This window comes from Natrix helvetica, assembly GCF_964273705.1.
Source record: "Natrix helvetica genome assembly, chromosome: 1".
NCBI classification, from domain to species: domain Eukaryota; kingdom Metazoa; phylum Chordata; class Lepidosauria; order Squamata; family Natricidae; genus Natrix; species Natrix helvetica.
Window position 1 is genome coordinate 272,272,662 of NC_138548.1, and position 21,873 is coordinate 272,294,534.

The 21,873-nt window shown below is 36.7% G+C and overlaps 1 long non-coding RNA gene across 1 annotated transcript; it reads right to left on the reverse strand.

Moving 5' to 3' along the window:
• Nucleotides 1-1,885: 1,885 nt before the first annotated feature.
• On the reverse strand, nucleotides 1,886-14,885 carry LOC309384178. Its single transcript, XR_014173971.1, has 2 exons — nucleotides 14,431-14,885; nucleotides 1,886-2,497 (listed from the first exon to the last, which is right to left on the reverse strand). It is a non-coding gene; the product is annotated as an uncharacterized lncRNA (long non-coding RNA).
• Nucleotides 14,886-21,873: the final 6,988 nt, after the last annotated feature.

Below are 21,873 nucleotides of genomic sequence, written 5' to 3' on the forward strand. Positions count from 1 at the left end.
ACCGCAGCCTTATCCCATTTATTTTTCTCCAATTATTCTAAACAGTGGATAAGGTATATTTCCATCCTGGATGGTCCCATCCATTTCTAAAAGGACCATTAGTAAAATGTTATTATTGTACTAAAAATAATCAAGAACTTTTGGTCATTCTAAATGAAAGCTGCAGTATACAGCAATAGGTTTTCAGTTTTAAAAATCAAACGGCCAACTTTACCACCTCCCAAAAAATAGGTAACAGATTAAGTAGCCTTTAGGAATGATGAAATGTGAAGAAAAAGCTAAATTCAGTTGTCATTTGAGGCATGATAATGTAAAATTGGGAAGGAAAAGGCAGAATGGATCTATTAAAACTCCTTACAGCCTACAGTGTAGGCATACAACTTAAACACTGAGTCTGATGTCCATCCATCACATGCAACCAATTTAAAGCTTCTCCAACTACTATCTAGTCTATATTTGAGCACAATCAAAAAGGAAAGCCTATGACCTTGCATGTAATTAGCTCCACTGTTGAATTGCTCTTAGGCAGTTTTTTTCTCATTAGAATCTTCATTCATGTAACTTGATAATAAGTCCACATCCCACACTCCAACCTGATAGAGAACAGTTGGTTCCTTTCTCTGTGACATCCCTTCAAGAGTGCAATCATATTCTCTCTTTGACATATTTTCTCAGGGCTAAAGGTATCCAGTTACCTCAATCTCTTCTTATAGGACTTGAGCCCTGGGCAATAGGAAACCCAACACAATTCAGGTAAAGTCCTTGACCTCTAAATGTTATTCTAAAATCACCATTTTTATGACAACAATTGATTATTTACTTACAAGAAAATAATCAGATTATTTCATCTTCATTTCATGTAAACGAAATTAAATCCATAATTAGTTCCTATCCTTTTTTTGCCCCCCATTGTTTTTAAAGTGTGGTTCTAACATGTCATTCAGCTCCATATATCTTTGGTTCAGAAAAAAAAATATTCCCCTGCTTTAGAGTATCTAAGGGAAAAGCTTGACTGGTTGGCTTTTCAACTACAAAATGTGAAATGGGCTTTCTTTCAGACAAGAATTTTGGAGACAAATTAGGAACAAATCCAGTTGGTCCCCTATTAATGCTATCAGTTTACACAGTTCTCCATTCTCAAGAGTTTATGAAGAGCATATTTTGGAAAAGCATGAAGGATTGTGCACATCTGAATGGGTGGAGTAGATTCACTGGGTGGTGTCCTAATCATTATCCAAAATATATTCTTTCAGTAACATAGATGAGTGGTATTAAGGCAGCCAAGTTAATGAGAATGCTTTGCCATACATTGTTACTTGTGCATTATGCAATTTGCTGTTTCCATGCTTAAGTGAGTTGTAATCCAGTAACATATGGTATAAAGCACTGAGTGCCTAATTACTTTTACATGGAAATGTAATCTTTCTCAAGTCATTAAAAACACTGATGAGATTATTAATTCTAAATTATCAAATAGGAATTCTGAAGTTGCATTGTATAATTTGCAATTCATGAGCCAAGAACTAAGGAATATGAATCAGAAAAGACAGAATAATGATTCTAGAGACACATAACAACAGGAAATCACACGTGAAGGAGAAAAGTTTGTGAAAACTTTTCCCCACAAATGGATTGCCATAACATGAATGCAATGAAGACATACAGCTGTTTTCAAGTTCTGCAAGACAATATTTTAATTTAATACCATTTATTCCTCTGGTGGTTGCTTGAATCTTTAAGTCTGTAATCTAATTGCTTACCAGTTCCACCAAACCTAATATGAAAGATCTTGTGTAGTAAAGAAAGTGTGTTGCTAATGAATTAATTTCACTCTATTTCAAGGTTTGCCAAAAGGAAGCCAAAATCAAGATAAATGTTGACAGAATCAGAAAAAAATAAATTTATTATAATTTACATTTCAATGTATTAAAATAATGCATTCATTAAATCGTTTTCAAAAAGGTTTACATGTTTAATATTTTTTCCAACCTCTCACACTAAAAAAAGGAAAATTTGAACCTTTTAGAAGTGCAAACTCTGGCATGGGAGTGGGGAAGGGATATTGATGGCTGAGACCCTCAGGATGTCCAACCAGCTCCACACAAAATTAGCATTTTCTGTTGGAAAAAAGCCAGCTATATCATGCCATGCATCTATCTCAGCACTGCAACAATTAGAAAATTCAAAGAGTAAAAGCAGATATGTTTTCTTGCAGATACCTCCGGCTGTATGGACTATGTAGAATGGCTTGCCAGCTGTCGACCTGAAGACCTTACCAGTTCCCTTTTAAAACTTCAAAAGCACTGATCAAGGATACAGCCTCTGGGCTTGCCATCCTATCTCCACAGGTCTCTTTGTTCACTCTCTTCCCATTCTTATTACTGGCAAACAAAGATCTACTCCTGACAGGAAGTTGAGGGATGAGGCTGGGTAAAGGCACCGATGGCATAGCACAGCAGAAGATTCCATTCTGTGCTGTGTTTTGCTTTTTCAAGACCTGCAAAGAGAGACCCTTTAGAATGTCATTTTACTCAGCAGAAAACTAGAAAGGCTGAAAAAGCAAATGACAAACTCTCATTGGTCAAGAAATGGTCAACCACCTGTAGGTTCAGATAGTAAGAATTAAACAATGCTACAAGTTTCCTTCCATTTCAGCTCTTCAGACTCAATTCTCTATATCTCCCATGCAATGATAAAATGAAAGTGTAAAATCACAGATAAGTACGGAAGACGTCTATGAAGAAACTATCTGGTGACTATGGAAATGAGGTTTCCCCCCCCCCTAAAAAAAACTTCATCAAATAGGCATTTTTGTAAGAATTACAATGGCTCTCCTATATTCTGCTGAACTGTCATTGACAGTTTTAAATAGTGAATTAAATTTAGCATAGTGTAAGGGCTGACCTTGTTTTCTTTCAAAAGCAAGGCCTATATTGGTTGAGCAGCTTTTTTGTAATAAAAAATTATAAAACGAAATTCCAAGACTACTGAAACTCAAGGTCAAAAAATGTTAAAACTAAGAAATCTTCTGAAAACCTGCTTTTAGCATTTAGCCCCTAATTTATGAAACTATTTTTTGAAAAAGGTCTTGGGAAAACAGGCTAAATTTTTCCTATTCTTTCTATACAAGTTTTAATATATTCACAGTGTCTTGTTTTAACAAGGAGTTATAAAAATAACAGCTAAAATGAGAGCAGATTCTCTGATTTTAATAGAGCTGTATTAATTAAAAAATGACCATGAGAAAAGAGCTGAGAATGACTTTTTATAATTGCATGGATTTATTTACCTCTATAAAATCATGAAAGAATCACCTGTCTTTGGGTAAGTTGCCCATTGGGCATTTACAGCACTATTTATTAATGTGGAAATTTGTTTTAGAAAAAATAAGTAAAGAGGAAGAATAACAGGGAAAGAGAAGGGAAGAAAAAGAACAGGAGAAGGATCAAAAATAATAAAAGAGGCCTTTCCAAGAAAGTGTAGGTGTAGTTACCCCTTGGCAACTCTAAATGCTTCCTCCCTCCCTCCCTCTTTCTTCTTTTTTTTTTCTTAAGGTGTGTAAAGAAAATGAATTACCTCAGTGCTGACACTTATGCCAAGATTTAGCCTGGAGGAGATTTTTACTGCTAAATTATAAACTTCAGCAACTGTAGATTATAATGGATAATAGACTGAGAGATGCTTCACTGTAGCAGTTCTGACAGGATATCCATGACTGACCTGGCCTATAAATACTCATTAAATAAATAAAACATATACAAGAAGAAAACAGTGCATTATCTTATACAACAAGCTGCATTACAGGTTGTGCTGATTTATAAAGGCAGCTTTGTTATTAAGATGGGCCTAACATGACTAGAAGGAAAGACTACCAGAGAGATTCAGTTAAGCCACTGAGATCACAGGTAGCCTGCTGACACCATCTTGTTTCCTGGGTTAAAATTAACACTCCCTGACCTCTCTTTGGACCCTGTTTTCCTTAATATGTTTATAAGATGAATCCAGGGAAAGTGATCCAAGTCCGATGGAGCAGGGTGGAGAAGCTTGAGTTCCAATTCCAACTTTTTCTTTTATTCTTTTATTTCTGAATTGTTTGTTTCAAAATAATTATGTTTCTAGTCCAACCAATTAGAATGGTCAAGAAACAGGTAAAAGATACCAGTAAATAAAAGTGCACAGGAGCAAAAGTATCCTGGTTGTAAAGAGAACAACAAATGAAATAAAATTAGGAAAAGAGATATAATTTCCCAATCCAATAATACAATTTAAGAAAAAAAAGGCTGACAGGTATGTGAAACAGAAATGTTTCCAGTTTTAGATCTTCAATACAAAGACTAGAAAAGCTGACTATCTAGCAATTCTAGAAAAATAATATTTATAGCACTCATGTTATTGTTAGTTGTGAAGTCGTATCCAACCCATCACGACCCCATGGACAACGTTCCTCCAGGCCTTCCTGTCCTCTACCATCCTCAGCACTCATACTGACATCTAAACATTTTTGGTTTCATGTCTGTCCAATAGTTTAACTATGTTTATTAAAATATAAAATCCTGATTTTTTTAATACATTCCAATTTACTCCTGCAGCAATAATCTATACCACCATATCTTTCAGATATTGTTGCAAAAGTTTATCTACCTATCTATCTTCCATCATCATGAATGTAATTCTTCTGAATTTGACTTCTTGTAAGCCTGTCAGTCAAATCTTGAAAAGTATTATAAAACTTGAACTTCCTTTCCAAATCATAGAAGACATCTCAATGCTCACATATATGTAATCAATATCATGTTTTAGTCAATTTGTTAGGAACTCAGATATGAATTTTGTTACCACAGTGCCATTTGCAGGCTTTGGGAGAAGTGATATCAATCCTTGTTCTATCATTGGGAGTAAAAAGCTAAAAAATATTCCTTTAGAAAACTAAAAGAAATGAGTTCCCTCTATTGACAGATTTTTTCTCAGAGGAAAGAGTAACCTTCTGTAAAAGCTTTTGGGCAGCACAGGAGGAGGAAGAGAAAAATATTTGGATGCAAAAGCAAAATTCTGCTTATTCAGCACAGGCTAGGAAAAAAAATCATGCAATGAATATTAATTGCATTTTTTAATTTAATAAACTAAATATACTTTTAAAAGAAAGTAATGTTTCACTCATTCATTTTCTTACTTGTTTTATATGTAACCTAAATAGTTATAATTCTACATAGAAAATTCATCTTATTAAATATAACCAAGAGAATTTAAAATCAGAGTTTAGTAAAAAAAAAACAAACTATTATACTACTGTATATCAAAACTTTTATAAAGCACACAAAAAATATTTTCAGGCAGCAGATAACACATCTTAGACATGTTTCCTACATGCATAATGGGACTAGTGAAAACAGGATAATGCAAGGTGGAAAATGCTAGATTTTAAAACTTTGTGATTTTTGAAAAACTGATGCTGATACGGTATGCAAAAGTGCGTACTGTATCAGTGAATCTTTTTAGGAGGGCAATTTGTAAATAGGGACTACTGCTAATAAGACCTTTTTTAGACAGCCAACTATCATATCTTCCTACAGAGGATCTTTGGACAAGAGACAAAGTTGGAAGTTTCTTTCATTCAAAATTGCCTGCCAAAATTTTCTCTGATCAGTGTGCCAAATATTAGGTGAAAGAGCAGTACACGTTAACTACGAAATGCACTATCAATAGGTCCAGCTTTTAAGAAGAGGCAGAGTCCACTTATTCATTCAATTTCAACTCACTTCTGAAGAACATTACTTTACAACTAAGTAAATAACTACTGTCCTAGAAATATGAATTGCTGCTGGACTAGCTACATATGTCAGCAGCAGCAATTTCTTCGTACCAAAAATATATCCTGTAATTCAAGTTAATAATACTATAATACTATAGTAATAATGCATACAAATTAACATTAACTGTTGTTAATGCTGTTTATTAAGTCATCCTGTTCTTTTCAGTTTAAAGAGCACTTTAATCCTCCAATTTCATTTTAAATATTTGCTTCTCTTTTGTGATGCAATACTTTAACCAGATTTAGTTCTGCTTTTAATTTCTGTAGCTGTTTTAATGTATTGTATCTTGATCTTTCTTTTTAGCTACTGAAGGATAACTAACACATTCCTAAATAAATCCTAAATAAATAAACTGTTATTTAAAGCATAAAAAGTGAGTCTTGCCTATCTCCAAATATGAACTGATACCTTGGGCTATCATGGATCCTTGCAGGATTAGTTATGAGTATACTTGAGGCTAAGCAGGAAACGTAACCCTGATAAAGTGGAGAATTTCCAGAACAGTAATTAGTTGTCCAGTTAAGATATTGTGAAACCAAATCAGACCTCAAAGAAAGTTTTATTTTACTTCCAGCAAACATTGAAATAAGATTGCTGCTTAAAATTAGAATTAAACTTAGATAGAAAACAAATGTTTTTCATTCTTAATTACAGAACTATTCATGGGATGGTATATTTTGATCAATACTCTGTTTGTATATAAGTAACTCTAATTACAAATAAACTTTCATTCTTGGAAATCCACAAGTTACAATTGTTCATTCTTGATGTTTCCAAAAGCACATATACTGTTTATTTTAAAAATATGTGAAAGAGTATATGCCTAATTGCTTCTTGGAATAGAAAGTTTATTTTGTGGTTTTAGCATACATTTCAAAAAACACAGTTTACACATTTAAGGGTTATGAGTAATTTTTAAAACATGATTGTGATAACCCCCCCCCCCCCCCAGTATATTCCCCATGGAATGTTTAGTGGCAAACAAACTTTAGGAGACGATCAAAGAAAAACTGAGTAAATTGCTAAGAATTGGGTTCTCTCTCTCTCTCTCTCTCTCTCTCTCTCTCTCTCTCTCTCTCTCTCTCTCTCTCTCTCTCTCTCTCTCTCTCTTCATAGTTAATATTCACAAATCAGAAGATTTCAAATATTATCATACTGTGGACTTGTCAGTAAAAACAAAATCCCCAGATCCCTGTTCAAGAAGTAATGTTCTAATGATAGAGAGCTAGTGTTCTACTGTTGGTCAAGTATCATTGGGAAGAAGAGATGCACTTAGTTTCTAACAGAATCCAAAGTTTTAAAAGCCTGTCCTAGACATTATTTGATATATATGCAAGCATCATCATTATCATAATCATGGAACTGCCACCTAATACCCCAGAGTTAACAACTGCTGATAAGAAAGACAAAACATTCTGGATTGTGCAGTACTTGAAGGCAGTAAAAGAGAAGACAAAGAACTGGAGAAAATCCCAAATAAAAAGACCTGCAAATAGAAGTAGAACAACTATGAAAAAGAAAACAAAGATACTACCAATGGGATAGATATACCTTGGGTAGAATCCCAGAACATATGGAGCATCACTTAAATACCCCCATCATTGGCAAAATCATAATCAGTCAATTGCAAAAGGCAGATTTATTTGAAAGAGCTTACATTCACTGATGATACTTTTAATGTACCAAATAACAACATCTGCCTATCTATCCCAGATCCTTGGGAGGACCTGATAGGTGGATAAAAATGAAAAATTCAGTCTAAAAATCGGCTGAGTATATGACAAACCATCATAATAAATTATATGCCACTCAACTCCCAGAGAGTCCAACAGTTCTAAGGTCTCATAATTTTTCCATCTTCTATTAAATTAATTCAGATATCAAGATAGCCTTCTCCAAACAGACACAATATACAACTCATCTGGCCAAATCCCAGATCTTATTTGTCCAACATAACTATGCCAACAAGGTATGGCAACTATCGATTTACTCCACTTAAAGTGGATTTATGTATTTTCAGAATGAAATGAGACTCCCTCTCAAATGACAAATGGACTGTACTAAATCCCAACAATCTGTGAGTAATTTGCCACATTGAAAGCTTCAGTTATTTGAGAGATGAAAATGTTTCCTATGTAATAACACACAAGTTTTTACATGGAATCCTTGCCTTAGAGTCAAGAGATTAATTTTAATGTAAACAACCTTTTTTTAAAAAAAATGACGTGGCCAAAGTCTATTTTTTATTTCTATTATTTTATTTCTAAATCTATTAAGTCTAAATCCTAATTTTGCTACACTGAACATTATTATTTTTATACTGACACTACTACAAGGGAGCCCAATCTTATGCAAGCCTTAAAGTTGAGCTAAAAAGTAGTTCTATACTGAGAATGATTTTTTTTTCAAAGATGTGATATTTTTCTAGATGATGAATGATGTCTTTTTCAAAAAAAATCACTGCAATGAATAATATTCTGGTAAGACTAAGTAAATTTCAGGCCATATTACCAAGATAGTAGTTAATCGTATTTATAGATGACCTTTGGTGGACTTTGGATAGGAGCAATGCCTGGTCATCCATGATTTCTCAGTGGCATTCAGTACCATCAAACATGGTATCCTTCTGATCAGTTGAGGGGGGTTTAGTAGTTGGGCACATTTCTTCAGTGGTTCTCGTCCTCCCTCTGAAGCAAGTTCTAGTTGGTGTGATAAGTAAGGAGGAGTTTAGAACTACACCTCTGCTTTGCTGGGTGCTACGGAACTACACTCTGTCCCCATTCCTGTTTAAAGTACATATATGAAACTCCTAAGCAAGGTCATCAGATATCAAGGGATTAGGTTCAAAAATCTTAATGATAGCAAGTTGCGTATTTCTGACTTCAGCCATCCAAATGATGCCATCAGGATTCTTTCCCTGAGGTTGGAGGCTGAACAGGTCCACATGAAGAAATCAAGCTTCATCTTAACCTTGACAAGACTGAGACACTATGGGTTTTAGGGTCCCTACATCAAGTGTTCTTCCATAATTAATATTGCATGGGTGACATCCTCCCAGACAGAGTTGGTGGGCACATGAACTTGTGGTTTCTGTTCAAGGAGTAAGTGACAGCCATTGTCAAGAGGATCCTTGCGCAAATAATATTGTACACCAGTTGCATCCATTCCTATATCTGGAGACATTTCTAATGGTCACTCAAGCCCTAGCTATCTCCCATTTGACTATTGCAACAGACTGTACACAGGGCTGCCCTTGAAAAGCAGAATGCTTAGTACGGCATTGAGTGCATCATAGTATGGCTATGTAACACCACTGTTACATGAGCTGTATAGGCTGCCAGTAGACTTCTGGGTACAATTCAAACAATTAAATACTTTTAACCCCTATATAGAACGAGGCCAGGTCATTTGCAGAACTGCCTAACTGCCTAGGGTTTCTGTGTGTCTCATCTGATCTGACAGAGAAGGTATTCCATGGATCTAAGTCAGGAGTGTCAAACTCGCATCGTCAAGGCACCATCACATGACGTATCGCAACTTCTTTCCCCTTTGCTAAACCAGGTGTGGGTATGGCCAGCACGTGATGCATCAGGCCCGTGGGCTGCGAGTTCGACAACTTTGTTCTAAATGAAGCTGGGTTACCTGGCAATCTTAGGAAATGTGCCTAAGACTTGGCTTTTCCCTTAGGCACTGGGACTGAGATGTTATCATCAAATATATTTGTGAATAAGCTCAGATTTGTGGGTGCCAAAAGACAGCTGCCAAAATGGATTCAGCTTATCTATGGATGGGCTTTCCAGAAGTAAATAGGACAACACCTTTTTAAAGTACCCATTTATCCTGTATTTACTTACATGTAAATCCATACGCAGATAAGCAGACCCTCAAAATTTTAAAATACCATTAATATATACAGCAGCTTATCCATGGGTGGCACATTTTGATGGTATTTTGGTTTAAAATATCTGACCTATCCATCAGACTATTTTTCTTCTGGAATAAGTATAACTTTTTTGCACTTTTATATAAAATAAAATACAAAATTAGAAGTTTCAATTTCAATTTATTTTTATCAAGGAATCAGCCAAAACCTGGTCATATATAGTCATTTTATATGACCAAATCATCTAAATGTATTATTTTATATACTGGTCACTCATTTTTCTATTCAGCCTCTGTTCATTTCTCTCTTGTTAATTTACCACAATCATTTCTCAAGTATCCATTTCCCAGTGCATTCAAATTACTTTTATGTTTGTCCTGACATACATATTTTCATGTAACAAATTATTCCACCTTTGCTTCCTTTGACATACATGCATTCCTTGTAACAGACACATAATAGTCATTACTTTTCTACTAGTATTTACACATCTTAAGAACTGTCTGTCCATTAACTCATCTTTAAACACCAGTCTCCCAACAAATATAAATTCATCTCCTTGGTCTAATTACTTGCCATTTTTATATAACCTGCAATTACCTATTCCATTTTCCTTGCTGGCCACAAATATCTTGGAGCTTTCTACATTAATTTTCAAGTTCATATTCTTTGTTACCTCATATAAACTAACATTCATTGGAAAATATGAAGGTTCTCATCTATTGATAACATAATAATAATAAACATGATGATTGTTTCCATCATCTGCAAATAAAATTACACAGAGAGTTGCCTCAAACCACAAGATAGGCGTCAAATAAATTTAATATTAAATAAATACATTTATACAATCATTTTATACATTTATCTATAAATACAGCTAACCAATGGAATGTCAAAGATACCTGAGTTTTTTTCCTGCTCTGTGTTAAACATATAATTTATTCTCATGCATGCTTTACTTCTACCATATTACTCTTAGATATTTAGTAAGTAGTCTTCAACTGCATAGTTACACAAAATTCAGACCTATTTTTACAATATGTTTATTTATTTATATCTCTTTTTTATGTTCTCTACACAAACAATTAGCTTTCTTTTCTACTTTCATGCATTTTTCAGTGACCTATTGAAACGCAAAAGATTTCCAGATGTAGCACCAGTATAGCACCAGTATACCACCACTTCCCAATGTTTCCCACTGTCAACTCTTGTATCCTTTCAGTCACATTGTGCTAAATACTCTCCCAGGCAGGTTTAAAAAATGAGTCCCACTGCATTTATTCTTCCTACCTTTCTTTTTGTATAAGGAACAATAATGGCATCCTTCCAGTAATCAGGCATGGATGTAGCTTTCACATACACTACACATACCCTAACTAGTCACACAGCCACACCGCAAGCAAACCAAATCCATATTTTAATATTTTTCAATTAGCCCATAGGCATAGCCTTACTATTTTTTCAACATTTTCAAAATATTCATTATTGCCTTTTCAACATTTATTTTCTTGGAGACTAGAACTTTTCTTGTTCATTTCAGTTCTATTCTTTGACATACCCCTTTCATTCTCATTTACATCTTTAAAATATTTGTTTCAGCATTCTGTCATTAGTTTTCATGTCAAATCATTCTTAATTCCATTTATTCTGCAATAGGCCCCTTGCTTAACCCTTTTCCTCTACTTCCAAAACTATGTTTTATTTCTATCAATATTGCTCTACATTTTTACCCCTTTCAATCTTAACCATTCTTCATTATCTTTGACTACATTCTCCAAAATTATATTTTTCTTTCTATAAACATATACAATAAATTTCTATTTTTCATTTTATAGCAATTACTCTCTTATTAGCATTTTTCCTTGTCCACAGGCTCCTTCACTTTATCATTTTTCCAAATATCCTTTTTGAGGCTTATCATTAGCATAATTACATACCTTTCTGTTTATATATATATTATTTGAATTTTATTCATTGCTTTTACTCTGGGATTTTGCTTTGATTTTTATCTATATGAATATTTATTTGGCACACCATGTATTTAATTAGTATTTATATGTTTCTGAGAAACAAAATAAGTAGCCTGAATGGAAATTAATAGCATTAAATCTTATGTTACTGAGTTTCTCTACTTTTGCTCTCTCACCAAAATCAGGTTAGCAGAAAACTGCCTACATTCGGCTGGAATATGTTCTAAAGTTCTACACTCTTTTCTCCAAATGTTTGACATAATTCCATTACATCTACGACTAAATGTCATTCGTTACAGGAATCTGATGTTACCTTTCTGGGAAGAAAAAAGATTGTTCAATTTATAGATCCACTATTTAAGAAAAAAATATATAACAATGATAAGCATGTAGACTTGAAAAGAGAGAAGAGGCTTACTTAGGTGGGATTCAAATTGGATTAAGCCTGTAGCCTGGAGATTCTCCATAATTTTTCTATTTTTGTCTCCTTTTAAGTAGAGAAGGTGTGAAATTATAGAAGCCAAAATATAGTGTTGAAGGAAATGCATGCTTCACATTTCTCTAAAGACATCACATGTCTCTTATATTCATTGTACATAATAAATCCTTTTTAACCAGATTTAGTTCTGCATTCTCAATAAAACTCTGATTAATTATTCTCTTAAATATTGCTTCCAAGTTTCCTTCTCCATGCTCTCCTTAATTATTTAATTATTAATGTTTGGTCACTTTTTTTTCTGAAATATTGAATTTTAGAATTGCATGAAGGGCTATCAAATAAACATGGTGGGTTTTTTAAAAAATTAACAGCTTGTGATTCTATGGTGTACAGAAATACTAATACCATCCTACCAATTGTGTGCTGAAGAGGGAGAACTTTCATGTAAATTGTTATTGAGCATTCTTCTACAAAACCATTGAGCCTAGTTCTAAAAGCAAGAAAACCCACCCAACCCCATAACCTAAAGCAGAACAGGGTTACTTGTGGCTAGGCTGGAGGAACACAGAGCCTGGAAAGTATTCAACCAAATTTCAAGACCAACTTAAAATCAAAGTTTACAGGCTTAAACTTTGCTTAAAGTTTTATTTCTGCTAGGGCATGGAAAGAGGGAAGAAGCTGAAAAGATGAAGACTTCATTCTGGACTTAAAGGAACTAAAAGTCTTTTTTTTCCCTTGATATATCTTGTATTCTTTTTTTATCTGTAAGCTGCTCAGAGCCACCATGTTGCTGGGTAGCCTCAAATTTCATAAAATTCATGGTATTCTCAGGAATGACTCAATATCGACTTATAACTGAAACTGTCCTTGATTAGACAAAGATATGGAGAAAACCCACCAGTAGATATTAGTGAATAAAAAAACCTCCTGTGTTCGGAAGCAGCTGAGTATTTTTGCCTGCCAAACATTAGGCACTTAGAAACCTGCAGAAGTATTTTCCTGGATCATATGAGAAATATGCTGGAATTGCTAGGAAAGATTAAGAATTAGCTGAACTGTGCAAGGAGTCACTGGTTAAGGGATCGAGGAAACTGACACTTGAGAAGAAGAAATGACCCTTATTTATAGCTATATGGTATAGCTGCCTAGGTGTACCTACAGATGGGATTCAGCCAGTGGCCTGGAGATTCTTCATCTTTGTTTTATTTTTCTCTCTTTTACTGTGAAGCCTGTCAATTTCTGACAACAGTATACATGGACCCAGTTTTACGAATTGAATGTAGAAGAATAGGTTTTCCACATTAATAACAACAACAACAACAATGCTTGTACTTCAGGCATTGTTCTTTGGAGTGGATGTGAAATGGGTTTTCTCTAGAATAAGCTCACTTCTGTGATTTAATATTTATACAGGCTTCAGCTTTAAAAAGAAGAAAATAATGTGAACACTGAGTATTTTTCACCTCCCATCAAAGAATCGTCCTATGTGTGATACTAGTTCAAGGCTTTCTTTCCCTATATTTCACCACCACCTGGTATTGATATTCAGTGGGAATGCAGTGATTATTATCACAAAATAATAAAGAGGCATAGATACCATACTTTCTACTAACAAACATGGAGTTTATTTTTCCTTAAGACTGAAGATTTTCTGAGAGAGGGAAGTTTGATTTTTTTTTCTTCTTCCCCACTGCAATTTCTCCTGAAAATCAGACTCGCCCTGATAATTAAAATTATGGCAGGGAAAAGACATCAATAAGCAGTCAGAATTCGGGGAAAGCTGTGTGATGTCTTAAAAAAAAAACCAGACCCCTGGCAGAGGATTCCTTTACCTAAGCAACGCCAGCGCGTGCTAGTCCGCTGAACGTTAGGTAATTCTCGGTTAACTCGGATGCTGTTCTAGGAAAAGAACAAAAAGAAGAAGAAAGAAAAAGGCATTGTTCCTCTGAGGTCGGATTTCAAATCCCCCAAAACTGCAGGAAAAATCGGTTCCTGAGGAAAGTTAACAACACTCCCCCTTCCCCCTCCCCCCAAAACACCCCACACTCTCGGGAATAATAGGGTAACCTGGTTGTTTTTTTTTCCGTCCCCGGGAGATGAGGGGAGAAATAGGTTTTCTAAAGCCATTTAAAGACTGAGTTCTCGGGAAAGCTCTGCTTTCCTCCAGACAAAACCAGCGCTCGAAATACATATTCCGAGCGCTGGCTTTTGTCTGGGGGGAAACAGAGCTTTTCCCGGTTTCGGGTGCTAAGCGTGCACGGGACTGCAGCCTTAAAGACACGTGAAGAGGTGCTTCTGCCCCCCCCCCCCCCTCAGCGGGCTTACAGTTTAGCTCCGGTTAAGACGCCAGTCCTCTCGAAGGGCGCGCGCGCGCGCTCAGGGTTCAGGGAGCGGCGGAAGGAGGCTTGGGCTGCCCAGCTATCCGTCGGGGACCAAGAGACGGGCGCCGCCGAGCAATACGGGCTTCTTGTAACTCTTCTCCATTGCTGCTCTGAACTTCCGGCTGCCAAGCCGAATCTGAAGGAAAGGAAGTCCCACTTCCTGAAACACAGTCGGATGAACAACTAGACTTTGGAGGGTAGCTTTCGGGTTCTCCGAATAGGTAGAACTGCGATTCCCATCATCCCCAGCCAGTAGGGCCCTTGGCTGGTTGGTGCTGAAAGGAAGGGCATGTTGACTGGATAGTTTGGACTGAAAACCGACGGGGTTTGAAAGGAGTTCCTTTAGGAAAGTATTTGCATCGGTCTCACAGGATCACGCTTGGACGAAAGGAACGAGAAGCCCTGGGAACTAGCCCTGGGAATAAGAAAGAAAATAAGAAAAAAAAAAGCTGATCGAAATAGCTCAGCAGCAATATCCTGTGTGAATGTGTGTGTGTGTGTGTTTGTGTGTGTGTTTATACACTCACATATGCATATGCATGCATACATTTTTTTAAAAGAGTACCAAAAATCATATCACATAAGCAATTATATAAATTACATTAAATGTTCAATTATATAAATTGCATGAAACGTTTGGATCAGTTGCCATTTTCCTCTAAACATTTCCTTTTAAAAATATTGCTAACAGTTTTTACATAGTTAATAAGAAATACGTTCAAAGAAAGAAAGAAAATAACAAGGTAAGTGGAAAAGTGGGAGAGAAGAAAAACAAAAAAGATAGGAAAAAAGAAAATAAAAGACCAAAATAAAAACTCCTTTTCAGGAGTTATGCATGCAACTCTGGTCAAACCACTGCAATTTCATCACAATTCTCATCTTTCTGTAATCTAGTCTTTCTAATCATCAGCACCATAAATTACAAAATAATTTTCTTTGTTATGCAAAAAGTCCATAAGGACTTCTAGTCACTGATGAATGTCAACAATGACCTGTCCGTAATCAAAAAAAGCTAATTTGTCCATCTCAGCAAATTTTGTCAATTTCACCAGCCATTCGTCCATAATAGGTAATGCCAAATATTCCATCTTTGCCCGCAAAATACCCTTACCCCAGTAATCATACAATGAAATAATCTTCCATTGCTCTTTTATTTATCCATCAATCTTAAAAGGAAACTTCTGGCTTCAGCTGAATATTAAACTTTAAAATCCTCATTGTATGTATATATTCGAATACAAAAGTCTTTAGAGTTTAAAGTTTTCACCAAGGATGCTAAAATTCCCTTCATGTGGTTCACATTTCTAACATACATTTGAAATACCTTTATGCATTCTAGATAATTCTGGTGTCATGTACAACATTTTATAATACTTTTTAATATCATAACATAGTGTAAACTTTCCACCCTTTTTGCCACATATTTCCCATTTGTCCCATCTGTAGATTATAAGCAAAATTATTTGCCCATTCTTCTAAATACTTTCGTACTTATTTGACTCATGACCTTTGAACACTCCTAAGAACAATAACATTTTCTGTGGGGGAAAATAAAGACATTTCTTGTACATGGGCTTAACTTTTGGTCCATCCTTCTGCGTATCAGAGAGATAGAGAATGTGTGCATACATATATACACCTAGATCTACTTACTCAAATGTTACATTTAATCATTTACAGTACAATCTTTATAGCTGTTATATTGTATTATTTTGCTTTTTTCTGTTTTGTTCCCTGGCTTGCCAGTTCCCATGAGTTCTTTCTCTGCTTCCCTGGTCTTCTCATTCTTGTCTCATACTCTTTTCACTACAGGTAATCCTCGATTTACAACCATTCATTTAGTGATCATTCAAAGTTACAACGGCACTGAAAAAAATGACTTATGACCATTTTTCACACTTACAACCATTGCAGCGTCCCCATGGTCACATGATCAAAATTCAGATACTTGGGAACTGATTTATATTCATGATGGTTGGCAGTGTCCTGAGTCACGGGATTAGCTTTTGCAACCTTCTGACAAGCAAAGTCAATGCGGAAGCCAGATTAACAATCATGATACTTAACAGCAGCAGTGATTCATTTAACAACTTTGACAAGAAAGGTTGTAAAATGGGACAAAATTCACTTAGCAAATGTCTCACTTAACAGAAGTAACACAAATGCTGGGGTCAATTGTGGTCGTAAATTGAGGACTGCCTGTATTTTATTAATGCCTTTTTCTTTTCATTCATGTAAGCTATGGTGGGCAGGCTATGCTTTGGTTCATTTTTTTAAATTATAGATCATGCCAAGGACTGTTGTCTTCCCATCACTAAAGTGGATCCTGGAGGAAAGAAAAAAATGACATTTAGTGTTTTCTTATACATTTGTTTACAACTTCTATAGATTTTTGCTTTGGGCACAGTAGTTTTTCTAGGATAAAGAACATCTGCCATTTGCTTATGCTGAAAGAGCTTCCAGATTCTGAGGGCCACAGTTCTTGGTGACTTCTCCTGTAGCCAAAAGGGAGAAAATGAAAAGTTTATCTCCTGGTTCGGCCAAGCAGTGCACAAGTTGAAAGAAGACTGGTGTCCTTCTCTTCTCCTTGCTGGCTCAGCAGCCACCTCAATAAATTCAACATAAACGTGTGGGATTTACGTTTATGGGATGGAAGTATGAAGAGCAGCAGTGAGAAAATACCGTGGTATAGAATGCCTTCAGTTTAACACAGCTGTGGAGCATGACCTCCAATTGGACACGCGATAGACACCAACGTAATACTTCTATTTAAGAAGTTTCATAGTGACTCTAATTTGGTTTCCAAAAAATGTTTCACGTGGTCCTTTAGCATTCTGCTTTTTCAGATGTGAAGACTACCTAGTCGGCTGTGCTAGCAACATACGGTAGCTTCTTCTACATACAAATGAAAAAAAGAAGTAGTCCTTCCTCTTCAGATTTATCCCAGATAAAGCATCCATCCAGTTCTGAAGCCGGATAAAGCTTCTTTATAATAAATGGCTTCATCAAATGGGATCTGTTGAAAGGTATAATGTTCTGATCTTATCTATGTAAGCTAAAAAATATTAAGAGAGTAGGATTAATCTAAAAAGTTAACTGCAGTAGCAGCAGCAACAACACTCCTACATCATCTTAGAGAACACAGGACAACCTTTCCTAAGGGTGGGGTGGGGGGGTTGAGCCATTCTGACTACCAGCCAAGCTAGCTGAGGAATGATAAGAGCTGCTGGCTAGAACATTTCTGTTGCTACACTTGGTCCATTTTGTCTCTAATGAAGAAATATTTCATTCACAAAGGCTTATGACAATTATTTTATTGATTTAGTGCAGCCTTTCCAAAACTAGTACAACCAAGCATCCTGGAACAATAATTCCCAGAATTCCCAGTACCAGTGGTGGGTTGCAGGCGGTACGCCCCAGTACGGGCATACCGGTGCCTGCCAGGAGCACCGGGTACCATTCCAGTACGGTGCTCCAGAGGGCCCACCCACCCGCCCTCCTTACCTGTATTTGAGCTCTTTGGCGCTTCCGCGCACACGCATGGAGCGTATGGCGCCTGCGTGACACTCTGCCGAGCAGCTGGAGCATTGCAGAGCATTGCAGGAGGTAAGAAGCATGCGCGTGCTGTGCGCATGTGTGTGTGCATGCTGCACATGTTCATGTGGTGGATGCCAGGCCCCATTACACTGTACCAGTTGCAACGGGATCTGGAACCCACCACTGCCCAGTACATATGACCATTGGATATGCTGATAGGGGATTGTATGGCTTGTAGATCCAAGAACGATATGGAAGATGTCTTTGGCTTCTTCCCTACATCCTCCTTAAAGGTAAAAAGGTAACGGTTCCCCTCACACATATGTGCTAGTCATTCCTGACTCTATGGGGTGGGGCTTATCTCTGTTTCAAAGCTGAAGAGCCAGCATTATCCGAAGACATCTCCATGGTCATGTGGCCGGCATAACTAAACACCAAGGCACTACCAAAGGTGGTCCCTATTTATGTACTTGCATTTTTACATGTTTTTGAACTGCTAGGTTGGCAGAAGCTGAGACAAATAGTGGGAGCTCACTCCATTATGTGGCACTAGGGATTCGAACTGCCGACCGACCTTTCTGATCGACAAGCTGAATGTCTTAGCCATTGAGCCACTGCATCCCACAATATCCTCCTTACTGTGTCACAATGATGACTGACTAGCCATTTTTGTAGGCTGCGCCATCCAAATATTGTCTTTATCTCATTCCCAGCTCACTACAAAAGCAGCATACATTCCAATTTAGCTGATTCAGTTTATAAGCATATCTTCCATCTTCTTAAGACGGAAGTATTCACAATTATGCTGGTGATGAAGTAATTAAAAGCTGGGGTTTACATGCTCCCATGGGCTACCTGAGGCTACTGCAGACAATAGAATACAATACAATACAATAGCTGAGTTGGAAGGGACCTTGGAGGTCTTCTAGTCCAACCCCCTGCCTAGGCAGGAAACCCTATGCCATTCCAGACAAATGGCTATCCAACATCTCTTAAAGTAGACATACCTCTACTCTCTGGTTCCTGTGATATGTTTTCGGTAGCTATTCTACTTTTGAAAGTGAGAATGTCTCATTGTCTCAAACTGAGTTCTGTTGAAAAAAAGCCACCTACCTTTCCCCACCTCACCTGTCAATCCTGCTAGGCTAGTAGGGCTTGGAGAGATGGCAAATATAATGAAAGGGGAAAACTGGAAGCCAAGGAGCTGCTTTTTCCCCCTTCTCTTATTAAAATGCATGGCAGGAGAAGGGGAGGGATGTTTTTGAAAAGTGTCCAGTGATCTTTTGGAAGGCTACCAAACACATGTCAGCACTCCTCAGACTTATCCATGTGGTGAGTGGGCACTTCCTGGTAAAGCAAAAAACTTCTACTCTTCTGCTCTCCTGGGAAGCAACATCAACACCAATGATCAAGCAACTGCCTTACTACACAAAATCCCTCCCCCCTCCCCGCTGATCAGGCATTCCAGCACTTAATGTCCAGGAGGAGGTTCTGCTTAGTGAAATGAGAGATGTTCTGCCAGGCCAATTTGTGCCTGAATTATGGAGGGAAGTTCTGCCTGGTAAAGCAGAAGTTTCATTAATTCACTCATCAAAATCATCAACACACGTGCATACATATCCATGCATAGTATTAGTTCCAGTTCAGAATTTGACATTTGGACCAACTTTGATTCCTTCAGAATAACAGAGTTGGAAGGACCTTGGAGGTCTTCTAATCCAACCCCCTGCTCAAGCAGAAGACCCTATACGATGCCAATCAAGTGGCTGTCCAGTTTCTTCTTAAAAGTCTCCAGTGATGGAGCACCCACCACTTCTAAAGGCAAGCCATTCCACTGGTTAGTTGTTCTCACTGTTATGAAATGTCTCCTTAGTTCCAGCTTGCTTCTCTGCTTGATTGGTTTCCACCCATTGCTTCTTGTCCTGCCTTCTGGTGCTTTGGAGAATATTCTTTCTGGCAGCCCCTTAGATATTGGAATACTGCTATCATGTCACCCCTAGTTCTTCTCTTCATCAAACTAGACATACCCAGTTCCTGCAACTGTTCTTCGTATGTTTTAGCCTCCAACCCCTAATCTTCTTTGTTGTTCTTCCATGCACTCTTTCCGGAGTTTCAACATATTTTTATATTGTGATGACCAAGTGTATATTGTGCAGTAGTCCAAGTGTAATCTTACTGAGACTTTATAAATCATATTAATACTTCATGTGATCCTTCTATCCCACTGTTAATGCAGCTTAGGATTGTTTTGGCATTTTTGGATGCTGCCACACATTGCTGGCTCATATTTAAGTGATTATCCACTAGGACTCCAATATCCCTTTAACAAACAGTTACTGCTTGAACCAAGTTTCACCTTATTTATACCTGTATATTTGCTTTTTCTTACCTAAGTGTAGAACCTTAGGCAAGGCTTTTCTCTCCATTGAATTTCATTTTGTTAGATAGGGCCTGGTGTTCAAATCTATCAAGAGCCACCTGGATTTTGAGCCTATCTTCTGGGGCATTGGCTATTCCAGCCAGCTTAGTGTCATCTGCAAATTTAATGAGTTCTCCCTCTATTCCTTAAGGGAACAGATTGTTGTTGTTGTTGTTTTACCACCAAATGATACAAGAAGGAATCCACCAAATGATACAAGAAGGAATCCACCTTTCACTATCCTTAAATTATCCCATATTAAAATTGTGAGGACAACTGCTGGTGCAGAACAGTGTTTATCAATGAGGTCAGATGGAGGAGCTGGCATATTTTCATGCTGTTTCATGGACTGCAGGAAATTACACTGAAGTGGCTCTGAGGAAAAGCTCTTTGTTGCTCCTTTCATAAAAGGACACAATTCATTAACAGGATTGTAGTATATACCCACTGAACTCAATGGGAGAGTTAATTGAGCTCTTGACCAGGCTTTTCTTCCAATGAATTCAGTAGGATAAATATATGCTTAATACTGATTGGATTCATCATTTTAAAGAAACTGAAAACTAAGTAAAGTCAACAATGAGAGCCATGGAGATCAATTCAGGCTGATTCAGTAAAACTGTTTAGAGAGGGCTGTAAAGCACTATAAAGCAGTATATAAGTCTTAAGGGCTATTGCTAATAAGGCATAATAACTGAACCCGGTAAAATGTAAATAGAGCCAATGTCCCTCGATCTGTAGGAGCACAGCTTCAATTTATGGTGACAAATATATATACATACATACATACATACATACATACATACATACATACATACATACATTAGTAGTTACAGGTAGTTCTCAATTTAAGACTACTGCTGGAACCAGAATTTCCATTGCTAAGCAAAGCAGTTGTTAAATGAGTCACACCTGATTTTATGATCATTTTTGCCATGGCTGTTAAGCAAATCACTCCACTACATAAATCCAGTTTCCCCCATTGACTTTGCTAATGGCAACTAAATGACCTCAGGAACGCTATCATGAACACATGCCAGTTGCCAAAAGCCCAAATTTTAATCATTAGACTGTGTGGGTGCTGGACCCATTGTAAGTAATTTTTTTCAGTGCTATTATAAATTGTTTTAGGAGTTGCTAAATAATGGTTTCTAGTTGAGGGCTACCTGTAGTTAGAAAACGTGCCATCAATCTGATGAAATGATTTGTAACTCAAAGAATTTTTTGCTCCTGATTTTTTTTTCTGCCCCTCCAGACTGTGGGGTTAATAGCTTGAAGAAATACTGTCATCTCTAACTGAACGAATGAATGCTAAGGATGTTAACACAGGACCTTAGAAGCATTTTGTCCCCATTTTGTCTAGGTTTGGCATCTTTGTAAATCTATTAAAAATCAAGGATGAATTTGGATGGATGAGCTTCAATGTCTGAA